The 27,406-nt window shown below is 36.5% G+C and overlaps 1 protein-coding gene across 2 annotated transcripts in view; it reads right to left on the bottom strand.

Moving 5' to 3' along the window:
• The window catches only part of MCU (mitochondrial calcium uniporter), a 188,632-nt gene that overhangs the window by 106,302 nt on the left and 54,924 nt on the right, over positions 1-27,406 (bottom strand). The gene's annotated exons all lie outside the window — the stretch shown is intronic.

Below are 27,406 nucleotides of genomic sequence, written 5' to 3' on the forward strand. Positions count from 1 at the left end.
TCCTCATTTCACAATCAGAAACAGAAGACAAGTGACATTACATAACCGTAGTGCCAATAGCTAGGACATAAAACTATGAAGTCGCTTAATACTCAAAAATAAAAGCCAAGTTTTTCCTTAAGCAAAAATCAAAGTACTCAGAAATTACAAATATTTTATTATCACTAGAATGCCTTCACCACACAGTTACAGTAAGTCAGGTCTTCCTTGTTTTATTAGTTTCCTATTGTCTTTGTAATAAATTTCATAAACTCAGTGGTTTAAAACAATACATTTATTCTCATGCAATTCTGGAGGCCAGAAATTCTAAATGAGTCTCACTGGGCTAAGTCAAGTCAAGGTTCTAGAGGCTCTGAGAGGAGAATCCCTGTCCTTACCTTTTTCAGCTCCTAGAGGTCACCTGCGTTCCTTGGCTCATGACTCCTTCCTCACATTCCAACCTCATGCTTGGGACATCTTATCTCCTACTACTAACTCTCATCTCCTGTCTCCCTATAATCGTAAGGACCCTTGTGATTATATTAGATTCAAATAGATCATCCAAAATAATCTCCCATCTCAAGATCCTTAAACACAATATCCAAAGAAAGAAAATAATCCATGTGGAAAGCACTACATATTTCCTACGCTTGGTTGGTGCATGTCTTTGGAAAAACAATTTGGCCAAAGAGTTCAAGAGTAGCAAAGATCTGTGACTCAACAGTGAGGTGTGCAACTACATTGCTATCAAGTCTCTGGAAGTAATGAAACTAAGTATTTCACTTCTGCTAGCTCATGCCTATAGGCTTTCTCTATTTGATAAGAAGTAAGGGCAAAAAAGGGCAACCTTATGGGCCAACCTTGTTATGAGCTAATCACAGATACCCTGGATCCAAAAAATACTTTGTTGCATTCCACATCCAATAAGGCCCAAGGACAAATAGCTCTGTATTTTCAGCTATACAGGTATAATGGGAAACAGTGAACAATACATCCTCTCAGTATTTGCTATACATTCTGCACCAGCTTGTGACATGCATAACATATAAAAACTCAATTAAAAAATTATTGAGCCTTTTCCCATCTTACACTATCCTTTTGTGTGGGCATTCAATAAAGAACATAATAGAGTGTCATTAAATAGCTTATAAATGGGCTGTGTTATCTAACTTTGTAAATAAATGGTAAGAAACTTTAGATACTATCAATCCATCTTCCTCCAGGCTAGCCACAGCTGTAGTAGTACTAAGACACGGCTTAAACTGAATTTGAATCCTTTTACTTTCACTATGGCAACTATCTGCTATCCAAAGAAGGTGATATTATAATTAAGTAAGACTTCTTTAATCCTAGCATTTTAAAAGGCACTTAGCCTAGTTCACATAAGCAAAATACCCTACATTAGATCAGAAAGTACTTTGTTCCTACCAACACGTTAGACCAGATAAACTAAAAACTCTCATACCACGAAAATGGACAAATGCTGGTTAACAATATAAAAATACCTTCTAAAATGCATAATTGAACACAAAGAAAAAAAAAGAAAAAATCCCCACGGGCCTAAAAATGAATTGAGAAATGAAAACCAAAGCCCCAGAGGAAGTTCCCTGGTCTGGGTAATCTACAGGCTTGGGTTTTAGAACTCCCCACCCCAGGGTGGGCTACATCAAAATTAAAAACTGTTCATCAAAGGACACACCCAAAACAGTAAAAAGGCAACCTATGGAACTGAAGAAAATCTTTGCAAATCTATGTCTCATAAAGAGTTAAAAAAAGAACTCATGTAACTCAATAACAACAACTGAGAATCCAAACAACTCAATTCAATAATGGACAAAGGACTTAAGTAGACATTTCTCCAAAGATACACAAATGGCCAAAAAGCACGTGAAAAGATGCTGCACATCACTAAGGAAATACAAATCAAAGCCACGTGAGATACCACCTCACACTCATTAGGATGACTACTATTAAAAATAATAAGTACTGGGGCACCTGGGTGGCATAGTCAGTTATGTGTCCCACTCTTGATTTCAGCTCAAGTCATGATCTCAGGGTCGTGAGACTGAGACCCACATTAGGCTCTGCACTAAGCTTGGAACCTGCTTAAGATTCTCTCTTCCTCTCCTTCTCCTCCCCTGCTCATGCACGGTCTGTCTCTAAAAAATAATAAGTGTTGACAAGGATGTGGAGAAATTGGAACACTTGCACACTATTGGTGGGAATATAAAAAGTGTACAGCTGCTATAGAAAACAGTATAGTGGTTCCTCAAAAAATTAAAAATAGAACTACCATATGATCCTGCAATCCCACTTCTGGCTATATACCCAAAAGAAATAAAAACTCAAAGAGATATTTGCACATCCATTTTCACAGTAGCATTATTCACAATAGCCAAACTGTGGAAATAACCTAGTTTTCCATCAACCGATGAGTAGATAAATAAAAAGAGGTATATACATATAATGGAATATTATTAATCCTTAAAAAGGAAGGAAATTCTGACATATGCTATAACATGGAACTTGAGGACATTAAGTGAAATAAGCCAGTCACCAAATGACAAATATTGTATTATTCCATTTATACGTGATATGTACTCAAATTCATATATATAGAAAGTAGAATAGTCGTTGAGGGAAGCCAGCAAGAAGGAGGAATGGGGAGTTGTTTTGTTGCTTAATGGGTATAAAGTTTCAGTTTTGCAAGATGAAAAAAAGTTACATTTTATCACAATTAAAAATAAAAAACAAAACACCAGCAACGGGTTAGAGACAAAAATTTGAGCTATAAAAGATAAGGTTATAACTAAGATCCTCCCATAAAGCAAGGAAACTTGAAGTGCTATATACTCAATGAAGGAATGAATTATAAGGAATTTATTCATACCACAGGAATATGATAAGGAATTATATCTTTAATTTGGCCTCTATTCAAATACTACATAAACACTCTCAAGCTGAGAAACATACTAAGTGGTGCTGAGACACAATAACCTTGGACACTCAGAAAAATCAAACTCAATATATCTCTGGAGACAAAACCCTCAACCCAGACTACACAGAATTACTACATATAAAAACCCAGGGAAAATAAGTTTATCATTCAAAAAACAAAACACCTGAGAAAATAATCCATCACAGATAACGCTAGACAATTAACCCCAAGCATTTTGGATACTAAAACCATTAGATACAGACTATAAAACATATTTGTTTAAGATGAATAGAGACACGGGCACCTGACTGGCTCAGTCAGCAGAGCATGCAACTCTTGATCTTGGGGTTGTGAGTTCGAGTCCCACATTGAGTGTAGAAATTACTTAAAAATAAAATCTTTTAGGGGCACCTGGGTGGCTCAGTCGTTAAGTGTCTGCCTTCCGCTCAGGTCATGATTGAGCCTCGCATCAGGCTCCCTGCTCAGTGGGAAGCCTGCTTCTCCCTCTCCCACTCCCTCTGCTGGTGTTCCCTCTCTGTGTCTCTGTCAAATAAATAAATAAAACCTTAATATAAATAAATAAATAAATATGAATACAGACAAAAAAATTTGAAAAACTTTTGAAGACTATGAAAATTATAGGCATATTTGAACAAAAGCCTAATAGAGCTTCTAGAAATGAAAACTAGTAACTAAAATGTCAAATTCACGGTTCAAATAGCACATGAGACACAACAAAGAATCAGTAAATCAGAAGTCAGATATAAAGAATTATCCAGGATGCAGAAGAAAAAAATATAGAAAGCTTTAAAAAAAAGAATGAAATGAAAAGTACCATACGTTAATAGATGATCCACAGAAACACAAGAGTGATAATGGGGGAAAAAATAACATTCAAAGGGATATTTGATTAAGAATTTTCCAGAAATGATAAAAGACATGAATCCTCAGATTCAGGTACCATATAAGTCCCAAAATAATAAATAAAAACAAATCTACATGTAGATACATGACTGTGAAGTAGAAGAAACAAAAAAGAGAACAGAGTAAAATAAACTAGAGCACATGAAAAGATATAACTAGTTCCTAAGGAAATGCAAATTAAAACCACAATGAAATACCACACCACACCCATTAGCATAGCTATTAGTGAAAACAAACCAAAAAAACCCAAAAAACAAAAAACAAAACAACCCAAAAAACAGAAAATAACAAGCATTGGCAAGGATGTGGAGAAATTGGAACACTTCCGCACTGCTGGTGGCAATACAAAATGGTGAGGCCACTGTGGAAAACAATACAGTGTTTCCTTAATAATTTAAAAGCAGAATTACCATTTGATCCAGCAACTGCACTTCTAGGTATGTATCTTAAAAAAACTGAAAACGAGGACTCCAACACTAATTCGTACAACAGTGTTCACAGCAGCATTATTCACAAAAGCTAAAAGGTGGAAAGAACCCAAATATCCACTGATGGATAAACAGAATGTGGCATATAAATACAATGGAATATTATCAGCCTTAAAAAGGAAGGAAATTCTGATACAGCCACAACATAGATAAAACTTGGAAATATTTTGCTAATGAAATAAGTCAGACACAAAGGGACAATTATATGATTCCACTGATATGAGGTACCTAAAATAGATACAGAGATTCAGAGAGATAGAAAGCAGAAGAGTGGTTACCAGGGGCTGGGGCAAGGCTAATGAGAAATTATTGTTTAATAGACAGAGTTCCTGTTTGCAATGATAAAAAAAAGAGTTCTGGAGATGGCAGTGATGGTTGTACAACCATGTGAAAGTACTTAATGCCACTGAACTACTTAAAAATGGTTAAGATGGTGAATTTTGTTATGTGTATTTTACCACACACACACACACACACACACACACAAAACCCAAAAACCTTAGAGAAAAAATATGGTGACTTTCAAAGAAACAACAGACTTACACAAGATGTGTGAGCGAAATGGAATAACATCATCAAAAGGCTAAGATAAAAGTAATCATCAACCTAAAATTCTACACACAACTAAATCATCATTAAAGGATAAACAAAAATGAAAACATTTTCACAAGAACACAGAATGAGAGAGTTTACTACAAACATGCCCTAAGAGAAAGAACTACTAAAAACTGTACTTCAAAAGAAGAAAATTGAACCTAAAAAGAAAAGAGTAGAAAAGAACAAAGATACTGGCAAAGACTGGGCTACATCTAAGCCAGTGTTAAGATAAAAAACAGTAATAACAACAACAATTAACTTGGAAGAATAAAATGTGAAATTAAAAACAAGATAAAAAGAATATCTTATGGGGCTCCTGGGTGGCTCAGTCAGTCAAGCGTCCAACCCTTGATTTTGGCTCAGATCATGATCTCCGGGTTGTGAGATTGAGCCTCACGTTGGGCTCTGCACAAAGTGTGGAGCCTGCTTAAGATTCTCTCTCTCCCTGTGTTTTTCCACCTTCTTTGTCCCTCTATATATTTTAAAAAAAAAAAAATTTTTTTTTGTATGACAGAGGAGTAAAATCATTCTAAAGTTTCTGGACTGTATGAAAGAAAGGTAGAGATATTGATTAGCATGTTAAAATTATAATGGAAAATATTAATATATATAAACCACATAACTTCCAAATTCATAGAGGAGAAAATGAGAATAAAGAAACATTTTCAGAAGAATTAGCATAGAAAAAGTAGAGTCAATACAAAGCAAGATGATAAAAATAAACACAAATGGAGACAACTTCTAAAATGCCAACTTGAGGAGTTCTATGGATCATCTACCCAGCAAAACGATACAACTGGTGAAAACTATAAAACGAAAAACTAACCAACAGTTTAAAATTTCTAGAAATTGTCCTAAAAGTATTTAGCAAATTAAAGAATATTTATTCAAGAAAATCTACGAAATCTCTGTGAGACCAGCAAAAATCTGTGGAATTTGAGCCACAACCTGCTCCTCTTCCACCCTTCCCTGAGATCAGCATGATGGTAGCTCTACTCTGGGTGAATGTAACCAAGAAGGTAGGCCTTCCTCTGCCCCCAACTCCCAATTAAAGACTATGGTATCTGCCTAAAAGGAGCAGTCTCCTATGAGAAGCATTTCTCATAACTTCTATCTCCGTTGCAGAAGCTCTAAAGAGGCAAGAGCCTCCAAGAGGTCTAGGGGTTCACTTCTTCCACTCAGCCCCCATTCATAGGAAGAAGTTCTACCACAGCAGGCAGGCCAAGAACACTGGGATCCGAACTGCCCTTACCCCAATTTGCTCATAGAGTGAAGTTTCCACAAGAGAAGAAGCTGAAAAGACCAAGCAGGAGTGTCATTCCAAGAGAAGGGGCTGCTATCTTCACTCTCAGCTCAAGGGCAGTAACAGAAGTTTAGTCCAAAGGTAGAGGCAGGCCAAAAGGAAAGAGACAAAGAGAGTGCTGAAGCTCTTCCCAAGGGAAATGACTATTTAGAACCTACTGCGGGGGAAGTTCAAGCCTTAAGGAGCTACAGAAAACAGAGATTTTTGTAGTAAGCAATTATGAGACTATGAGAGTAGCAAGCTAAATCACAGAACAGCTAGAATTTTACCAGGGAGAATCAAGGAAAGAGAAAACCAAGAACACTCCTCCTGAGTTTAGAACAAACCTCAAAGGTTGGCCTCAAAACTACCCCTGCAACGAGGCCCAAATTTAATTTCATCAGCCTGTGGGAAAAATTCATGCCACAAGCATTACTGATAACAATAAAGCAATCAGCTGGCAATTAGTGGAGGCTAACAGCTGGGTGTGATACCTAAAGAGGCAGACAGCTTTACAGAGAATAAGGAAACCAAAACCATCATCATCTTAGGATGATTCTGCTTACACCAAACTGTGACCTCTGAAAAACAGTATTAGAAGCTACATACTGCAGAAGAAATAAACTTCACCAAAATGGTCCAGCAAAGTCACTAAACAAACAAACTAGCAAGTGACAACATCCAGCTTGGTCCGTGTGTGGGAACTGGGGAATCAGCATCCTCAGCTGCTACAATATGTTATTTAAAATGTCCAGTTTTTAGATGGCCAACAGACACATGAAAAGATGCCCAACCTCACTCGTCATCTGGGAAATGCAAAACTACAATAGGATATCACCTGACACCTGTCAGAATGATTAAAATCAACAACACAAGGATGTAGAGAAAGAGGAACCCTCTTACACTGTTGGTGGGGATGCAAACTGATACAGCCAGCGTGGAAAACAGTATGGAGGTTCGTCAAAAAATTAAAAGTAGAATTACCATATGATCCAGTAATTCCACTACTGGACAATGACCCAAAGGACACAAAAACACTAATTTGAAAAGACAGATGCACCCCTATGTTTACTGCAGTGTTATTTACAATAGCCATATTATGGAAACAACCCAAATGTCCATGGATAGATGAATGGATAAGGAACATGTGGTGTACACACACACACACACACACACACACACACACACACACACACACTGGAATACTACTCAGCCATAAAAAAGAATGAAATCTTGTCATTTGCAACCACATGGATGGATCTAAAGGATATAATGCTAAGTGAAATAAGTCAGAGAAAGATAAATGTCGTATGATTTCACTCATATGTGGCATTTAAGAAACAAAACAAAGAAAAAAGAGACAAGCAAAAAAGCAGACTCTTAAATATAGAGAACAAACCGGTGGTCACTAGAGGGGAAGTAGGTGGGGAGTGGGTGAAATAGATGAAGGGGATTAAGAGTATACTTATGATGAGCACTCACTAAGGTACAGAATTACTGAATCACTATATTGTACACCTGAAACTAATATAACACTCTGTTAATTCACTGGAATTAAAGTAAAAACTTTAAAAACTTTTTTTAAAACAGCTCACAATTCTGTACACTAGTACCCCTCATCTACTTTCTCATCAAACAGAAATTATCATTAAGATACAGACATGATTTTAAATAATGAAAATTCTGAAGTTGAGAAGTACAATAATCAAGAGGAAAAATTCATTACAAACACAACCATAAATATGAATTGGCAGAAGAATCAGCAAAGTTGAACATGATGAATAGAGATTATGCATCAGAAGAACAGAGAGAAAAAGAATATACACATATGAACAGCCTCAGAGAAAAGTAGAAAGCTATTCAGCACAGCAACATACACATAATGAGAGTAGAGGAGAAAACTTTTTTCAGTAGAGAAAGGAACAAAAAAACATATTCAAAGAAATAATGGCTAAAAACTTTCCAAATATGATTAAACAATCTACATATCTGAGAAGTTCAACAAAACTCCATGCAGGAAAACAAAAAGTAATATTATACATACACAAGATATATCACAGTTAAAATCTTAAAGTCCCAAGAGAAAAAACAGCTCCTCATTCACAAGGAAATCCCCAAAAGATTAACAGCAAATTTCTCATCAGAAATAACAAAGGCTATGAGGCGCCTGGGTGGCTCAGCCAGCTGAGCGTCGGACTCTTGACTTCGGCTCAGATTATGGTCTCAGGATCGTGGGACAGAGCCCCACATCACAGAGTCTGCTTGAGATTCTCTCTCCTTCTCCCTCTGTGCCTTCCCCCTCAAGCTCTCTGAACAAATAAATTTAAAAAGCTTCTTAAAAAAAAAAATAATGAAGGCTAGAAAGCCGTGGGATGACATATTCAAAGTGCTGAAATTTAAAAAAAAATTGTCAACCAAGAATTTTAAATTCAGTAAAACAATCTTTCAAAATGAAGGCAGAGAAAAACATTGCAAGATAACAAAAACTAGAAGAATTCATTGCTAGCAGACCTGCCTTACAAGAAATAGTAAAGGATACTATTTAGCCTGAAAGCACATGACCCTCAAAGTAATTCAAATCTACATGAAAAAAAATCAAAGAGCTTCAGTAAGGATAATTACATGGTTATAAAATATAGTATAAATGCCTATTTCTTTATTTCTATTAGCTATTTTAAAAGCAGTTGAATAAAACAATACATATATAATTATATTATTAAGATTATATATTCACGGATGTAATATATTTGATAACAGCATAAAGTGAGTCAACAGCAACAAGTTTGTACGGAGTAAGGGAATGACACCAAAAGGTTACTTAAATTCACAGAAACAAATGAAGACAACAAATGCTAAATAAGAAGGTCTAAAATAAAAAATTTTATAAACTCTGTACTTGCTCTCCAGTCTTCTCTCAGCCTCTTTAAAAGGTATAAAATTATATCTAGTAATAATTATAACACTGTTAGCTTTGAAATATACATAGCTATAAAATGTGCAGCTGACCCTGAAACAAGAGGGTTAGGGGTGCCAACCATCCCCCCCAGTGGAAAATCTGTGTATAACTTTTGGCTCCCCAAAAACCTACTAATAGCCTCCCATTAATTGGAAGCCTTACTAATAAATGAATAGTCAATTAACACATATTTTGTAATGTTGTATGTCTTATACACTCTATTTTTACAATAAAGCAAGGTAAAGAAAATGTTATTTTAAAAAATCAAAAGGAAGAGAGAATACATTTACAGTACTAGATGTATATTTACTGAAAATAATCTGCTATAAGTGGACTCATGAGTTCAAACTCATGTTGTTTAAGGGTCAACTCCATAATAATAACAGCATAAAAGGAGAAAAGGAAATGGAGGTAAATAGGAGTACACTTTGACACTTTACTGGAGTTAAGGTAGTACAAATCTGAAGTAGATTGTGCTAAGATAAGCCATAGGACACTCAGTAAGAAAATAATTTTTTAAAAAAGTGAAAAAAATCATCAGAGGAATTAAAATGTTACACTAGAAAATATTCAGATAATGCGGAAGAAAGCAGTACAGGATAAACAGGGGAACAGAAAAATAAGACATCACATGCTCGGCCATAAAACTACCAGCAGTAAATTTAAACAAGATAACAAGATTGAAACCAAGGAAGGATGCTCTCTGACCGTAAGAGAATGAAATTAGAAATCAGTAACTGAAGGAAATTTGGGAAATTTAGAACAGAAGATATTCTGGGATGAATGAAAACGAGGACACAACATAACAAAACTTATGGAATATAAAGTGGTGCTCGGATGGAAATTTATAGCTGTAAGCGCCTTACATTAAAAAAGATATCAAAACTCAATAATCAAATCTTTTACCTTAAGACCACAGAGTGTATGATTCTATTATAGATGTGTCCAGAGTAGGTTAATCTACAGACAGGAAGTAGACTTTTGGTTACCTAGGACTGGAAGGATTGGGGAAAATAGGCAGTGACCGATAATGGGCATGAGGTTTCCTTTTGGGGTGATGAAAATGTTCTAAAATTGACTGTGGTCATGGTTGTACAACCCTATGAATACACTAAAAACCAATTAATTGAACACTTTAAATGGGTGAATTGTATATTTTGTAATTACAACTCAATACAGCTGTTAAAATGAACACACTCAAATACATAATAAATACAAACAAACATACAGCACATTTCAACAATACTAAGACTTTTTTTCACATTTTTACATCTTTGAAATCAAAATGCATCTACCTTCAATGGAATCTCTGAGAGCAAAGCAGCAATTGTGACATAGCTGTCATTGCCTGTGCAAGCAGGAACTTGGTTTTCTCTTCAGTTTCTGATCAACTGCAACCTCTTAATTTCCTTCAACAAACCACTGTAATGTTCATCTAAAGAAGAAGGGTCCTTTTGTCGTTTGGACATTCCACTGACACTAAGATCAAGAAAGTGCCAGCATCAAAAGGTGCAGAATATGTGTTAGGAACTTGGAAGAGAACTCTAGAGACAATATTGGAGCATTCTCTAAAAACACACGATGGGGGCCTGAGTGGCTCAGTCAGTTAAGTGGCTGACTGTTGATCTCAGCTCAGGTCTTCATCTCAGGGTTGTGAGTTCAAGCCCTATCTTGGGCTCCATGTTGGGTGTGGAGTTTACATGTATACACACATACATACATACAAACACAAGGATAACTTCATATGGAAAAACATAAATATCCACAACTCTAGAGTAAAAGAATGATTCACAAGACGGGCTCTAGAATATGAAGACATTTTAAGGTTACCCAAAGCAATTTATTTCATTTATATATTCCTTTTTATATGTGTCTAAGAGTGATGTGTAATTTTTAAAAATATCTAGGGGCACCTAGGTGGCTCAGCTGGCTGAGCATCTGACTCTTGATTTCAGCTCAGGTCTTGATCTCATGGTTGTGAGTTCAGGCCCCACGCTGGGCTCCACACTGGTCATGAGCCTACTTAAAAAAGAAAATCTAAATAAAATTTTCAGTAAGTACAACATTAAAATATTGCGTGACAAAGTATTATGTCATAGTTTAATCGTATTTTTTTCTAACTGCAACATAAATGGTGTGTCTTATAACTGACAGCACTAATATATAGTATATTAGCAACAACAATCAGTGTGAGTAAACTAAATTCATCATTTAAGAGCTGAAATTATCATATTGCTAACTCAGTTCCTACAATGCATACAGTTCAAGATAGATTTGCCTAATTCTAATTTATTGGAATTCTAACATAAATTGAGAATTCCTAAATTCACTGATTATACATAGGTTTTTAAATCAACAAACACATTACCAGACTCCTTTGTAGAGAAATTCTTCAGAACCTTATTTTATTGACTATAAAGTACATTTTTAAAGAAGACATGTCTATCTTGCAATCTGACAGGAGAGGTAAATTATTAAAATGCCAAACTGACTTCATAGTCAAGTAGCTTCATTTAAGAAGATCTAGGATTTCAGAGACAGAATTTAAGAAAGATTTCACAGCAATTTTATTTTGTGTAGAAACAAACTCAATTTTTTTAAAAGTACAAGTCATTTTTTTTTTCTTCTCTAGTTCAAAAACTGACTACTCTTTATTCCCAACCCCCCTTTTTTTCCCCTTGGAAACTTTTCACTCTAAAAGACAGTATAAGTCATTTTACTACGATATTTTCTACATTCCCTTAGAGGTTGTTTTTAAAGTTGATCTGCTCATCTAACATGTGCCTAAATTAAAACCTAACAGCCTAAACTTTTATATAAATATCAAAACATGCCTGTCCAAGTCTACAAAAATCTTCTTGAGATTTTGCTAAGAATTGCATTAAACAATTCATTTTGGAAGATTAAAAAGTTAGAGCCTAACAAAATGAAAATGAAACAATCAGTAATAATCTCTCCCAAAATTAAATAGATTTCTGTTCATTCATATATTCTCTTTTAAATCCTAAAATAACTCTAAAATTTTATTTTAGGGTAAGAAAACCAAGATGATAAATTTTACAGGTCAGAAAACTAAACTTTAGAAACCTTGCGATTTGATCAAAGTCACTAAAAAGGGCGGGGGGGGGCAGATTCAGCACTCAAACATAAATCCTGAATCCTTTATTTTTATCCTTTATAAATTCATCAGAACCTAATATACCAGGGAAAAAAGAGCTGAAAAGAACTGATTTGATACTAAACTCACTAATACAGTCAAATCAAAATAGATATTCCTCTCATAAGACTTCCAACTAAAACTTCTTTTTGAACAAGAAAGAATTCATGTGGTGCTTTATAATCTCTGGGTCTTTATCCTGTGTCTCTATTTTCTTCTCTGTAAATTGCAAGTAATATTTTCCTGAGGAAACTCCAGAGCTAAAAGGACCATTACAGATGGCAGAAGAAAACTTTTAATTTAGAAATCCCTAAAGTCCTAAATCAAAGTAATCCATTACAATAATCAATAAAAAGACATAAAATAATTTGAGTTTGAAATAAATAATACTTCTTCCATATAAAAATCTAACTAATCTACAATGATAGAAGCAGGTCAAGTGTAGTGGGTAGCCGCAGGTAGAAGAGATTGCCTGCAAACAGCACAAGGGAACTTTTTGGAGTGATGAAAATATTCTACCTATCTGCTTGATTATGGTGGTGGTTATATGGATATACACACATCAAAACTCAGTAACTGCACATTTTAGTTCATTGTATGATAAATTATACCTCAATAAAGTTTATTTAAAAAGGAACAGAAGACCCAGAATTGAGACCAGGCCCTACAGAGTTTTACCCCAACAAGAACCATCTTTCCTGAATACCATTTTCATACCCACTGGTCCTTGGAAAAGTGTTCAATGAGCATATTTAAATCAGAAGAAATAGAGTTGTTAAAACACAGAAGTTCATCTGAAGAACCACAGAATGTTCAATAACTTCGTTCTCAATCCTAATTGATCAGGAAGTACCAGAAATATTAGGACCAGAAGGGCATGAAGTAATATCTAACCAGTTTTAAAGAGAGACAAACAGAAGTACTGGGAAATGGACTATCATCCTGAAAGTTCAGTTTTATGTTCTAGCTACAAAATTCTGACATCTCCTAAAAGAACATCTGAAAAAAAGAGAATTATTTTTGAAACTAGTTGAGGGTAAGACTGAAAAGTACTAGAGGGTCTGAGGAGTCCAAGCAGCCCTAAACTACAGATTGCTAATTTATGAATATCTAAACGTAATGAATAAACACAGGCCTTGGGCTTCTTGCATATTTGATACCTAGCAACATTGAGAGGCCATCCAAAAAGACATATTTGATCGGCAGAGACTGTGGCAAGCCTTGGTTTTACCATATATTAATAATGCTAATTAATGGCTAAGGCTGGGTTTAATCTACCTGACATTCGAGAAAATCTTGTTGTACTCTTCCTATTGAACATAAAAATGAAAGAGAAAAGAATGACATAAAAGGTATTCTGAATTTCCAACCTTCTCTTAATTTTATTCCAATGGAAATAAACTTTAAGAAATGAAAAATAATAGTTTAGATTATTTTTATTCTAGAAAGTTTTAGACCTTCTGTAAGCTTTCACCAGAGGTGAAGAAAGGGATTCCTTATTTTTGATGAAGTCATTTGCTTTTAATATTTGCAACAGAAAGCCCTACGGGTTACTAAAATAATCTTTTAAACCTAAGACACATCCCGGGAAATAATAACTTTCCAAGAGGAGCTGGCATAAGGCAGAACAAAAGGCTAATAAACTTTTCCTTCCCTCCTACTCATTACCCTCTCCCATCATCTCTCATCTTTTACAGTACCTCTAAGGAAACCATCTGCAGATTTTGCAACCTTATGAACAAAATTCTTTTCACTAATACATTTGTAAGTGGTCAGTCTAATTAACAATAGACTGAGTTTTTGGGCAAAGCACAGTATTTTCATTGAGACCTTTGTTCTCTAGGCCCTAATATCTAAATCTTCCTAAAGGCAACAATCACATCCACGTGTCTCATTTTTATCCCACTCTACAAATTTGTGGTCATTAATGACCCTATGTATTGGCTACTAATCAAAGTACCTACAGTGAACTTGTAGAGAAATTCAGAAAATCCCATTCTCTTCATATAGCCAAAAAATAATTAAATCAACTTAGAACTTCATGGCAATTACATTTCTTAGTTACTTTAAGTAGACTGTGCCCCATTTTTCATTTAGAAATATTAAAAATATAACCCGAAATCTGTTTAGGGGAATCTAACCATTTAGATTCAAATTATGATTATTCCCCACTGCATACTCTTCCTAATGAAAAGGTGTAATTACCACATGAACATTTTGTAGTTTGAGCAGTGTATGCAGGAACTCAGTACAGCTGGTGAACAGAAAATATTTGGGCATTTGTGCTACAATATGTTAGGCTACCTGTCAGCTACCAGAACAAGCACAGGTTCACCTCTCAAAATAACTGAAACTCTTAGCTATGCAATACATTCAATTGCTGCATAGCCACAAGTAAATAATACCATGTCTACATGTAAATTCTACTCCCAATCAGCAACCATCTTCCCCCAGTGTTTCTCATATCTTGAAGTAACAATTCTCTCCGCAGCCAAGATTATACTGTCCATTAAATTGAATTAATGGACTGTTTGGCAAACCAGAAACTGGCTCAATCACCACAGCACAACAAAGGAAGAGAAAGTAAACTGGAATATACTTCTACAATGCCCTGATTCCTTAAATCATTTAGTGGAAGTGAAAGCCACAGGGCAGGGAAAGGCAAAATATGTGGCTAGTCAACATTATGTAAATGTGGGGTGGATGCCAAAGGGGGAAAAGCTTGCTCTTAAGAATAGAAAAATCTAACAGTTGAACCTAATAAACTCTTTGCATACTTACTAATGGTAAATAGCTACTTTTAGAGAAAGAATTTAAGAATTTAGGTTAACTCAGGTGGTTCTCTTTGTGTGTATTAGTGGGGGGGTATTATTATTATTACTTTACATCTCTCAAACCTTTCTGTATTCTTCTATCTCAGATTGTACAGCCCAGTCATCTAAGTGAAAAATTTAACCAACTGAGTAATATATGGCAATACCTGAACAAAAGTAACAGCCTTTCCCACTGTCTCTTTGCCTTCAGTCTTATTCTTTCTCATGACAGCTGAGAATGATCTATCTAAAGTGAAATCTGATCACATAATTCCTCAGTTTTAAACCCTTCAATGTCATGCCACTGCCTATAGGATAATCCCAAACTCTAAAGACAGTATGCAAAATCCCACCATAATCAAACCTCTCTCCCCATCCCACCAACTCATACTACACCTTGAACTAATTTGTAGTTCCTTAAAAAAAAAAATAAGCCATGCTGTCTCTCACTCCCTTAGACATCATATAGGTCCCCTACTCAAATGCTTTTCTCTTACTCATCCTGTTACCTACCCAGCAGCCACTTCTCAATATTCCTCCTTCACCCAATTCAAGACCCAGCTGATCTCCTCCTGGAAGTTTTTCCTGGACCCCTAAACTGGATCAGGTGCCCAACTTGTGTTCCTCCGTATTTCCTTGATATGGTAGGCAAAACAATGGCCCCCAGATATGTCAACACTTTAATCCTCAAAAACCCATGAATATGTTACCTTACATGGCAAAAGGGACCTTATAGATGTGATTAAAGATTTTGAGATTAGGATTTAAAACCATCATCCAGGATTATCCAGGTAGGCCAATCTAATCACAGGAGTCCTTAAAATCAGAAAACTTTTCCAAGCTGCAGAGACCCAGAGAGATGAAAATGACAGAAGAACTGAACCCACTGCTGCTGACTTTGAAGATGGAGGAAGTGATCATGAGCCAAGGAATACGGGTAACCTCTAGAAACTAGAAAAGGCAGAAAAACAAATCCTTCTGTAAAGTGTCCTGAAGGCACACAGCCCTGCTGACACACTAATTTTAGCCCAGTGAAATCCATGTCAGATTTCTGACCAACAGAACTGCAAGAAAATAAATTTGTGTTTTTTCAAGCCACTAAGTTTATGGTAATTTGTTACAGCAGCAATAAAATACTAATATTTGGGGGCACCGTTGTTATGATACTATCACTGTCTATGTCTGCTCAAGGGTGGGAGCGCGATCTTACTCAAAATTGTTTTCCCAATACCTACACAGCTGTTGTCTAGAGAGATGCTCAACAGTATTTTAGAACTGATACATGTTCATAATGTAATTCTGAAGGAACTTATTACTATAATTAAAACATTCTTCTTCAATTCAGAATCTTAACTGGCAATATGAATTGCTTTCATTCTACATTAGTCATTCCAGACACAGAGATCTATTAATACTAGTTTACTTCTTCTGACTTGTCTCCTTTTATTAACAGGACAAGTACTCACTGTGACACAGTCTTCCCATGGAGCTTGCATGTATTTAGCTTTTTTTTTTTAAATCAATTTTCCTGTTTCATATCGCATACCATACTTTTTAAAATCATATATGTATGCTGTCATCAGGAACACGTTTTTAGTTCTATCAATTCCAAGATCCACTAAGAACTATTTTATTTATCCACCGTGATTTTAACTTAAGGATCTGACAAAATAAATTACTACTGGAAGTTCATTCTTAAATCAAGGATTTAGAAATATTCAGAAAGTGCCATTTCACAACCCTCTAAAATTGGCATTATTTTCCCCTTTTCAAAGGCATGCTTAATACTATAATTCACAGTATCAGCTGAGGGTGTAATATGTGCCCATCTCTGTGGTATTTTTAATCTTTACAATGACCCTACAAAGGTGATTCTACCTATCCTTACGGGGACAGACATGGGGGGCTCAGAGGATTTAAGTATCTTGCCTGAGATTAATTACACAGCTCAAAAGTAGTAGAGATGGGAATTCAAGTCCAAAGTCAATTAAAGAGTAACAAGAGTAAATTTCTTAGATCGACCCTTATATAGTTTATTCAACTATTCAAAAATGGAATTTGGGAAAAGTCAGCTTTCACTGTGACACAGAGTTTTCAGACTGGCAGGTACTCATGAAGGTATGGCAGCAGCTATCATAATACACCAAAATGTCCCTATCATGTGACAAGCTGAGAAGATGTATACTGGCCATAAGATAACTTCGTTTTCTTTGTACCTTAAAATACCTATTTTAAGATGAAGTTAAACTGTAAATCATATCAGTCCTGTGCATCTTTCCTATCAACTGACACTTCAATTCTTCAGGAGATAAAAAGTAGAAAGATTCTTAATTTCAGGCTCATTTTGTGGCTTAAGACTGATTCCATATGCAACTCAAACCTCTCGTTCAACATCTTCTGATGCCTCTCATTACTAATGGTTAGCATTTACACAGGCTTAAAAATGGACTGCAAAACATTGGCAGCATCGATCTTCACTTCACTAATTAGCTCTGCAATCTTAAGTCACCTCACTAACTCTCTGGTCCTTGGTTCTCTCCTCTGTAACACAACCTTTTCCTAATTCTAAAATCCTTTGCATTCTGCCTGGCATTCTACTGAGCTCAGTGGCTGGTAGAAACTTAGAAGGAATGAGGATATAATTAAAAAGCTTCAGAGGGACTATGTTTGAATCTCAGTGCTATCACTTACTAACTGACCTTGGGCAAGTCTTAGTTGCCTTGTCTGTAAAATAAGGACAAAAATGCCACCTATGATTCTTTTGAGGATTACATTTTTAAACACTTTTTAAAAATGCATCTAAAATAATGCCTGGCGCTGAGTAACTACTCACTAAATATTCCTTTCTCTTACAGTGCGACTTGTAAGTATTATAACCAGATTTTTCAAAGAAGCCATTTCTTGAAACAAGATTTTAAAATTTTGTAGGATTTAAAGATAATGGAGTATATCAAGAGTGTCTTAGTCTACTTGGGCTGCCATAACAAAATACCTTGGCTATGTGGCTTAAACAAAAGAAATTTATTTTCTCACAGTTCTGGAGGCTACAAGTGTCAGATGATGGTCTGACAGAGTTGGTTTCTTGTGAAAGCTCTCTTTCTGGCTTATAGACAGCCACCTACTCACTGTGAGTTCTAGTGTTCCTTCTTATAAGGGCACCAGCCCTGCTGGATTAGAGGTCCACCTTTACAACCTCACCTAATCTTTTATCACCTCCCCACAGGACCTATCTCCAAATACAGTCACATTGGAGGTTAGCACTTCAACATATGAATTTTGGGAGCACTCAAACATTCAGTCCATAACAAATTGTGCTACTTTATTTTTGTACTGAGAGTTTATTTTAAAGCAAAGTTTATAAATTTCAATCAAATCTCACGCCAAGTCTCTAAGATGAATAGAAGTACTATGATCCTACATGGAGACCTGAGGAACAGACATGGAGAGGTTAAGCAATATAACCTTAATGACACAACTGAAGAGAGGTAGAGTTACAAACAGAATTTGAACCTTTTAACTTGGAAGCTCATTCCACTAAATAATACTGCATTTTTGAAACTTCTATTTCTAAATGTGTTATCATTGTCCTCTCTCACATTACTTCTTAAATCTGCCTTAAAATTCTGTTTTCAATAGAAAATTTAAATAATATTAAAGAAAGGGGAAAATTTTTAAAACGACTAAAGTTCTCAAAGCCAGGGAAATAGGTTAAAGAGAGCCATGAAAACCAGGGTTTAATTAGCTCTATGGTTTTGTGATTTCTGCTTTCAGGGAAAGCCAAGAAACTGACACATCAGCAAAGTCATTGGCTTATTTCTTGACCAACACTCATCAATGAGGCTCATCCACCCACAGACAAGCTGGAGTTAGATAATTATTTCCAGTAACTGAAAGATGCCTATTCATGCTTTTAGAAAAGAGTTTACTTTAATATTATATTTCACTTTCTCTGGATGGCAGAGATTTTATACACCATCTCTCTGGATGGCAAATACTACTACACAACTATATCTGTAGACATCATACAGCCATAGAGGGTTGTTTCAGAGAACATTCTCACAGGGTGGGGGTGGGGGGACAGAATTCTTCAGCGGGGGGGCGGGGGGGGGACACTGGCTTATATTTGGTAGGTATTACTCCTCAGCCCACTTTGGCTAGGCATAAAATTCTTTTTCTCTTTTTAGAGATTAAAAAGTAAAATTAGGTTATGTTATTCCAATTTTTATCCTTTAGCACTGACGTGCAGGCTGGCACCTCCTAGAAAAAGTGAGAAACTTCCTATTCAAAAACAGCAATTTTTATGGGGTTTTCTGTGCTTTTTGGAGGGGAGGGAGAAAAAGAGAGATGGATCATATTGTACTTGTCCTTACCTAACCAAATTAAATATTCTATTTTTCTCCCTCCTTTTTTCCCCCCTGAAACAATGTTTGTACTCACTGAGAAAAATGTAGTACCTCTCTGTGTTTCTTCAGTTGGAAGCGCAGGGGAGGGGTGGTGGGGGGGTGACTTCCTGTTGTTAATTTCTAGATTACCTCCCCTGCCATCTCTTATTTGGCTCTCAGCCCCTTCACTGCTTGTGTTACAATTTTCCTGCATCAAATTCTTTCTGTTGTAAATACCTGAGAGTTTCCATTCTCCTAGTGAGACTCTGACTGAAAAAAAACCACTTACTTGGCAATTTTATTATTTACTGTTTTTTGAAATGTTAGTTGGCTTTTTCATATACTTATGTGCTTTAATATGCCTCCTCAAGTAAAAATCTTAATCCTGAATTCATGGACTGTGAGATCCTAACTCTGACTTCTTAGGGCACACACACTGAAAACAGGATAGGGAGTGCAGAGGGAGAAAAAGTAGACATGGAAGGTCAGGGAACAAAATGGGACTAGCAAAAGCTACTAAGGTAACATGCTAGCCATGACAGAGTAATGTCAACCAGGGAGTCTCTCAGATTGAGATGTTCTTTGAATACAGCAAAAGTATTATTAAAAATAGGTCAGTACGTGTAAAGACAATGAATACAGCAAGCAATGATAATGCTATTATATAACCTCCAAGAATCAGGACTCCCATTCATCCAGTTAATTATGCAATTTCTTCAGGGGCTCCCCCAAACTGGCTAACAATCCAAAAGAAAATTTTATGTATGAGTAATTGTTAGTGGCTATAACTTATAGCAATCTACTGAAAATGCAATTCTTAAATGCTAACACTACAAAGATAGATTGATACCACCATACAGTACAAACATTATTTTAGGAAAAAAATGGAGAGTACTATATGGCTCATGCACACCTCTTTCAGGAAATGGTTGCAATGGGGCTAGTATCCCTAAATCAATACTTTGACACAATCTTTAAAAACTTCCGGCCGGCAAGAAAAAGTCCTGGGAGTCCAAATTTAGATAATCATTTATGTTTCAGCAAATCAGATTGCTCTGACTTATAGGCACAAATTCATAATGATGTAATACAAATAACAACATCAGCTAGCAATTAATTAAATAGCAGTTACTCTATTTATGTGCCAGGCACTTTTCTAAGTGCTTTATATACTTAACTCATCTAGTAATTCCCACAACTCGTTGGGGTAAGAACTATTATTTCCCACTCCACCACCATTATTATAATTAGGCTTAAAGACAGTAAGGAAGTTGCCCAAGTTCACATTACTAGTAAGTAACAGCTACAATTTAATCCCAGGTAGTCTGATTCCACAGTCCATGCTCTTAATTATTATATTATATTCTGTCCCTAACTTGGTCAAGGTGATACAGGGAACTGGATGGTGAAACCACGAATTTAATACAAGTCTTGAGCTACATTTAACGAAAAACACATTTAGTTATGAGACATGTGAGGTTATAATTCTTCAGCTCTCCCTTTTTAAGCCCTTAGAAATCTTTACCATCACCAGCAAACAATGCCTGTGGAACTAGGCAATGGGCATAGCACAATATGGGACCCCAGTGCCATTTGTAAGTCAAACAGTACATAACAAAAAGAGCAAAGTGTTTATGGTCAGAAAAACGTGGGTTAGGGGCGCCTGGGTGGCTCAGTCGTTAAGCGTCTGCCTTCGGCTCAGGACGTGATCCCGGCGTTCTGGGATCAAGCCCCACATCAGGCTCCTACGCTGGGAGCCTGCTTCTTCCTCTCCCACTCCCCCTGCTTGTGTTCCCTCTCTCCTGGCTGTCTCTCTGTCAAATAAATAAATAAAATCTTTAAAAAAAGAAAAAGAAAGAAAGAAAGAAAGAAAGAAAGAAAGAAAGAAAGAAAGAAAGAAAGAAAGAAAAAGAAAAGGAAAGAAAAGAAAAGAAAAACGTGGGTTAAAGTCTTAATTTTGCCATTAACTGGCAATATGCTATTAAACACAATACAGGGTCTGGAGTCAGACACACCTGGATTGAAATCCCAGCTTTAAGATCATTGTGTAGAGTGGAAAAGTTTATATACAGTACAAGGGCACCTGGCCAAGAAAGCAAAATGGGGCTGGAATTCTGCCTCCATTCAGCTCACCAAGCCATCCATCCTGGAATGGGGGCTACTTGTGGTAGAAGAAGTGACACCTAACACAAGCCCCCAGGCTACTACCTAGGGTAGTGTGGCAGCCCAGAAGTTTCAGTTATCTCATTGGTTCACCACAGGGGGCACCTTTTTCCATTTCAAGCAAAGGCTTCTCACAAGCTAGAGGTTATCTTCCTACTCCAATACTAGCTATGTAATCTTGGGCAAGTTACTTCACTCTAAACCTCACGTTCTTCATTTGGAAAAAAGGTGTGAAAATAGTACTTGCTTCATAGTGTGGTTTTGAGGATTACATAAAACAATGCAAGCGAAGTGTTTAGTACAGTGCCAGGCACTGAATAAATGCTCAGTAAATTGTAACCAATAAATCATAACCACGTGTAGTATCACAACCTGAGCCTCAGATCTCTCATCTGTTACAATGAATACCATCTAATTCTAAGACATTTCCATGAATGTTGAAGCAAGATGAGAAGGCATTTCATAAACTATTACATGTTTATTTATAATTGTTATATAAAGAATTAGCAAATACAAAAAGTTCTTGGTACCCAGTACTTAGTAAGTGCTCAACGAATGTTTATTAAATGGTATTGTTGCCATTAGTATTGACAACTCATTTAAATTTTTTGCATCATACATTCATGTTTTGGGTATTTCTTATTTTAGGGAGGATAATCATGTTCATGGCTCTTTTTAAGTTGTGAGAGGAAAATTATCTCATTAGAGAGATCTGTAAACAATACAATCTAAGGGGCCTAAGACTAAGTAGTATCCAGTCAAAAAACAAAACAGAATCCTACAACTTATTAGGTTTGAACTAACCTTAAAAATAAAAAAAAGAGAAGAGGGGCACCTGCGTGGCTCAGTCACTTAAGTGTCTGACTCTTGATTTCTACTCAAGTAATGATCTCACAGTGGTGAGACAGAGCCCCAAATCGGCCTCAGCATTCAGTGGGGAGTCGGCTTGAAATTCTCTCTCCCACTCCCTCTGCCCTCCCCCCTGCCTGCACGCACACGATCTCTCTCTCTCAAAGCAAATAAATAAAATCTTTTAAAAATGGAAAAAAAGAAAAATCACATCAGAGACACTAAACCTTCTTGCTTAAAATTAGAGCCTCTCAACAGAAAAGAAATTTATATTCACATGACACATATAGACCACCAGATTTACACATAGTGGCATAACTATAGATTCTCTGAACTTGGAAACAGCATTCCTCATAAACTGTTGATCCGTTTCAAACTCAAAATAGATATCTGACCTTGCTCTCTTAAGGGCTCCTTCCACCCTTTGGGATATTTAAAGTTTCTATTACCATAAATTCCAAGCTTGTAAGTCAGCTACAGCAGCTATGATTCAGCTACAAAGAATACACACCACAGGTCTGCAAACTAGAGGATTTAACAGGCCTCCAATTCTGCAACAGAATGATGCTTACTGTGAGCCATGCAGCACGCAAAACCTGAAATCTAATGAAGACCTAAGACTGCTTATACTTGCTTCATGTCTGTCCTTCCAATGTGCTTATAAGTTTTGTTGCTGTTCACAGTTATTTCCACCACCAGAGTGGTAGCTACACAACTATTGATACAGTGCTAAGGGAAGAATGTTTTCTCAGCTTTATGAATGCCTGCATCTTCTTAGCACTCAAGCATGAAGCACATTCCATATTTAGTGTAGATTATTCTCTCCATCAAGACATCTTGATGGGGGCGCCTGGGTAGCTCAGTCGGTTAAGCGTCAGCCTTCGGCTCGGGTCATGATCTCAGGGTTCTGGGATCAAGCCCTGAGTTCGGCTCCTACTCAGCGGGGAGCCTGCTTCTCCCTCTCTCTCTCTGCCATTGCCCCAGCTTGTGCTCTCTAATAAATAAATAAAATCTTTAAATAAAAAAAAAAAAAAGACATCTTGATGAGATGGACACCAAGTAGCTCTGGATTCAAATCTGTATTGGTCACTAAATAGTGTTATGTCTTCAGCACGTAATTTAACCTCTGCAGGTCTCCTCTGAGGTAATATATGAAAGAGATTTTTTTTTAATTATAAAATGATATACATATGGAAATGATTATTTCTGCCAACAGTATGTCATACAAATAGGTATAAAAATCCCTGCTTTAGTTTTTTTAATTCACTATAAAGGAAAAAAAAATGAAAGTGCTTGAGAATAGAAACATTCTACAAATGCAAAACTTATGAAATTATACCATCTTTCGATTCTTTATAATCTTATTATAGCACCCGCTAGAGGTATTATACACAAAGGGCTCAATCAAAAGTTAACCATAATTTGGAAACTTCTAGAAACGAAGTATTGACAGTGGGGATAATTAGCTTCCTCAGTAATAGTATCTGTTTGGCAATACTTGCTGCTTTCTTTTGCTTTTTTAGTAGTATTTTATGTAGCCACATGCTGCTTCTACAAGGGCAGTAAAAGAAGAAACTCAAATTTGCCTATCCTGACATCTCTCATGGGTACACAGGATAAGCAATGTTACCTCCATTTAATAAATGAGAAAAGTATGGTGATCATCTCAACCTATGAAATAAAAAATGAAACCAGAACCAGAGCAATAAATAGGCTAAGTTCGCTGTCCTTTTTCCTAGAATACACTACATTCCTTGGGGCAGGACAAACCTCCACACTGAAAAAAAAACAATAAAAAGACTTCCCTGTCGTTTCTCTCTCAGGCTTCTTTACTACCCATCTGAGACATCTGAACAACAGAGCACACAAAACAAAAAGTTTGTCCCATAAGGCATAGCAAGGCTTCAGCAAGGCTGAACTTCATGAAATCTTTGTTTTCTACTTGGAAGCTCTACAAACTATATATACACCGACCTCCATTAAGATCAAGGCCAGACTCACGTGACTCACACTGCTGCATTTGGGAAGGAAACCCTGGACATCTGGCAAAATAATCTGTCAAAGACAGGGCTCCCTATTTCATGAACAGGCAGATGAACACGACTGCCAAATGTCAAGTATGATACAGAATGACTGCTGCTAAGGTGCACTTACCTCATTTACAGAGGACTGATTTTCTTTATTAAATGTGCATTATTACTAAACTACAACGTCTCTAATCCAGAGTACACCTCACATATAAAGCACGGCCACTAAGAAACAAAACCACCACTTCGACTGGCTTTAAAAGCCAACTAAGAAACACAAGGGCAGTTTAAGAATCGTACAATTTGGGGCACCTGGGTGGCTCAGTTAAACGTCCAACTCTTGGTTTTGTTTCAGGTCATAATCCCAGGATTATGAGACTGAGCCCTGTGTCGGGCTCCGTGCTCCGCAGGGAGTCTCCTTGAGATTCTGTCTCTCCCTCTCCCTCTGCCCCTCTTTCCTCTCGTGTTCTCTCTAAAATAAATAAATCTTTAAAAAACAAAAAAAGTACAACTGACCCTTGAACAATGCAAGCATTATGGCCACTGATCCCTGCACAATCAAATATCCCTGTATAAAATGTGACTCCCCAAAAACTTAACTACTAATAGCCTACTGTCAACCGCCTTACCAGTAACAAACAGTTGATTAGTACATATTTTATATATGTATTATATACTGTATTCTTTTTTTACAAGAATTTACTTATTTGAGGGGGGGGAGGGGCAGAGGAAGAGAATCTTTCAAGCAACTCGGGGCTTAATTCCACAACCCATGAGATCATGACATGAGCCGAGACCAAGAGTCTGACACTTAATCAACTCAGCCTATATACTGTATTCTTACAATAAAGTAACTAGAGAAAAGAATTAGATAACTCATAAGGAAGAGAGATAACATTTGCACAATGTACTGTAAAAAATTCACATATTAGTGGAACCATGTAGTTCAAACCTGTGTTGTTCAAAGGTCAACTGTATTTCCCAAGTTAGTAGCGTACAAACATGTTGTCATTGGGACAATATTTTGCTAACAACGTATGGCAACATTGATATGATATACCAAAAGCTAAAAATGGATCCTTATCTAGACATGAGGTCTGCAGATGAAGTAAATGCTGATTTGGTTTTAAAATACTAAATATGTTTCAGCTGCTGAAATGCATCACCAATCTGAATTTATACAGAGAACATATTGAGTCCATAAAACATAACAAAATAGTGTATAAACTTTCAGAAGGCAGAAAATGAATGGATTTTTTTTGACTAGAAGTGTGTTTTTAAGTTGAGACAGAAGTTTTGACACAGAGGTTGTTATTGAAGACTTTCGCATCTGACAGATCTGTGCTCCTGTGGCAATGATTTGATATGAAATTTATTTTAAAACCATTTAAAGTGAAATTGACACTTGAAACTAATCAAAGTGTAGTTTATTCATGTGAATTTTCTTACATAGTCTCTCTTTTATGAAAACTGTATTTGGGTTTCTAAGGAGCTGGTTGGCCGACTCTCATGGTACACAGATGATCACTGTTCCAAATCTCACCTGGGATCATTCTCCTGTGCCAATTTCCCTTTCCTGATACATAACAACTATTTTGGGTTCCTGGACCCAATTCCAACATGTGTGTGAAGGGGTTTCCTAGTCCACCAATAAGCAATTGTTGGACACCAGCAGGGTATGCAGAAATTCAATTCAATTCTGATACCATCTACTTGGAGACAGTGTCAGAAACTCAGGAACAGCCAGATGGAAGAGATACATAAGGCAAGGGACACAGAGTTTCCATGCTCTCTCCCAGCATACCATTCTTCCCGCATCTCCACAATTCACCAACCCAGAAGCTCTGAGCAATGATTTTTGAAATAAAATATCTAAAAAGATATGGGCAACTGGGTGACTCAGTTGGTTAAGCAACTGCCTTTGGCTCGGGTCATGGTCCTGCAGTCCTGGGATCCAGTCCTGTGTCGAGATAGAGTCCCTGTCGAGCTCATTGCTCAGCGGAGAGTCTGCTTCTTCCTCTGACCCTCCCCCTTCTCATGCTCTCTCTCTCTCTCTCATTCTCTCTCTCAAATAAATAAATAAAACCTTTTTAAAAATTAAAAAATAAGATAAAATTAAAAAATAAACTAGGGACCCTTGATTTCATATCAGAGTCCATTGAAAGAGCTGTTTCATCAAGGACAAATATTTAAAACAGTGTAATTACACAGAAAACATTTCAACTTGGTCTTAAGAGCTGATTTTTTTTTTAATTTTTTAATTTTTTTAAGATTTTATTTATTCATTCGACAGAGATAGAGACAGCCAGCGAGAGAGGGAACACAAGCAGGGGGAGTGGGAGAGGAAGAAGCAGGCTCAGAGCGGAAGAGCCTGATGTGGGGCTCGATCCCATAACACCAGGATCACGCCTTGAGCCGAAGGCAGACGCTTAACCGCTGTGCCACCCAGGCGCCCCAAGAGCTGATTTTAAATAGAAAAATGGATTAAAGATATAAATGGCCAAGTTATACTAGGAGAAACATGAATAGCTAATTTATTTTTTAAATGCTCAGCCTCACTCATAATAAGAAAAATATTTAAAAGACTACAAAATTCCATTTCATATCCATTACATACATAAAAACTAAAAAGCCTGGGGCACCTGGGTGGCTCAATTGGTTAAGTGTCTGTCTTCAGCTCAGGTCATAATCTTGGGGGTCCTGGGATCAAGCCCTGCATTGGGCTCCCTGCTCAGTGGGGAGTCTGCTTGTCCCTCTCTCTCTGCCCCTTCCCCCCATTCATGCTTTCTCTCACTTGTTCTCTCTCAAATGGATAAATAAAATCTTTTTTTTTTTTAAGATTTTTAAAAAT

This window comes from Ursus arctos, unplaced genomic scaffold (assembly GCF_023065955.2).
Source record: "Ursus arctos isolate Adak ecotype North America unplaced genomic scaffold, UrsArc2.0 scaffold_7, whole genome shotgun sequence".
In the NCBI taxonomy this organism is placed as follows: Eukaryota; Metazoa; Chordata; class Mammalia; order Carnivora; family Ursidae; genus Ursus; species Ursus arctos.